This window comes from Lissotriton vulgaris, chromosome 1_1, assembly GCF_964263255.1.
Source record: "Lissotriton vulgaris chromosome 1_1, aLisVul1.2, whole genome shotgun sequence".
Taxonomy (NCBI): Eukaryota; Metazoa; Chordata; class Amphibia; order Caudata; family Salamandridae; genus Lissotriton; species Lissotriton vulgaris.
Window position 1 is genome coordinate 1,580,432,939 of NC_141685.1, and position 1,097 is coordinate 1,580,434,035.

Here is a 1,097-nt window from a genome sequence, read left to right on the forward strand (position 1 = left end):
CCAACCAGGACAGACCCCGCGCAACAGTGGAGAGCAGGCGGGGACAGGAGAATACAGGACGGAAGGGCAGCAGGACCAAAACCTGGAAGTGACGCCAGGGAAGCGGAAACATCCACCCCACCGGGAAAAAGGACCAAGAATGCGCGATTTACCAGCACATAAACAGTAAAACATACAGCCCAACAAGAGGAGCGGAGCACCACCCAATGGAACTCAGAAGAAATGATAAACAAACAAGGAACGCATCACGAATGTGCATATCAGTCAAGCGCAGGGCCATGCCACCCATCACTGAAGCGGTCCAATTTAGAATATGTGCCACCGAAGAAAGCACCAGTCCAGAAGGACCCAACACTGTGTCAAGCAGTGCATGTAATAGAGCAAACAATCAGAGACCCTGACGAGCACTGACACCCAGAAGGGCATCCTGGCACTGAAGAACAGTGTCCACAGCTACCTAATGGTCCCCAAGTAACAGCCTCAGAAGAAAGAAACCTAGTGGCGCCAAGGGAAGAACCCACGTCCACCAGTATGAACATAGGCCACCACAGCGGAAAGTAGAGGTAGAAAACCCCAGAGAACGCCAAGCCATCATACCAAGGCAAACCGCCCAACAAACATAAAAATGATCCACCGCACGGGGTGAATAAGAGAAGTGCGCAGAGTCACAGGATGTTGAGCGTTGGTGCCAAGACAGAAGCCCAGGCTCCCAGTGTCAAGGACGACTGGCCCAGCCCAATGCTTGCCTCTTCCTTTAAAAACACGAAAAAGCAGGGAAGGCAACACAGAAATAAATGAGCAACTAACACTCACATGCTCAGAAGGGCAATTGCTGTGGAATTCCTTGACCATCACCATGGGAGGGAGAACTTATGCATTATAGAAGTGGGTTTACTGTGGCTATATAGATGTTTGATGTTTTGTGGTTTTTATATAGCGCTCTGTCACTTCAGGGAGCATCCTGTCGCTTTGTCTTCATTGCTGACAGGTTGTACGGTGTTTCGACTGCGTTTGGGAAGTTTGAGTATAATTAGACCAGAGTTTTGCATTTTGATTCTGGGAGTCCGTAGATCCAAGTTTTTAAGGTTTTTTTGAAA

General features: G+C 49.0%; 1 non-coding gene across 1 annotated transcript; it reads right to left on the reverse strand.

Moving 5' to 3' along the window:
- Nucleotides 1-229: 229 nt before the first annotated feature.
- On the reverse strand, nucleotides 230-334 carry LOC147750835 (U6 spliceosomal RNA). The gene has a single exon (XR_015300387.1). It is a non-coding gene; the product is annotated as a U6 spliceosomal RNA (small nuclear RNA).
- Nucleotides 335-1,097: the final 763 nt, after the last annotated feature.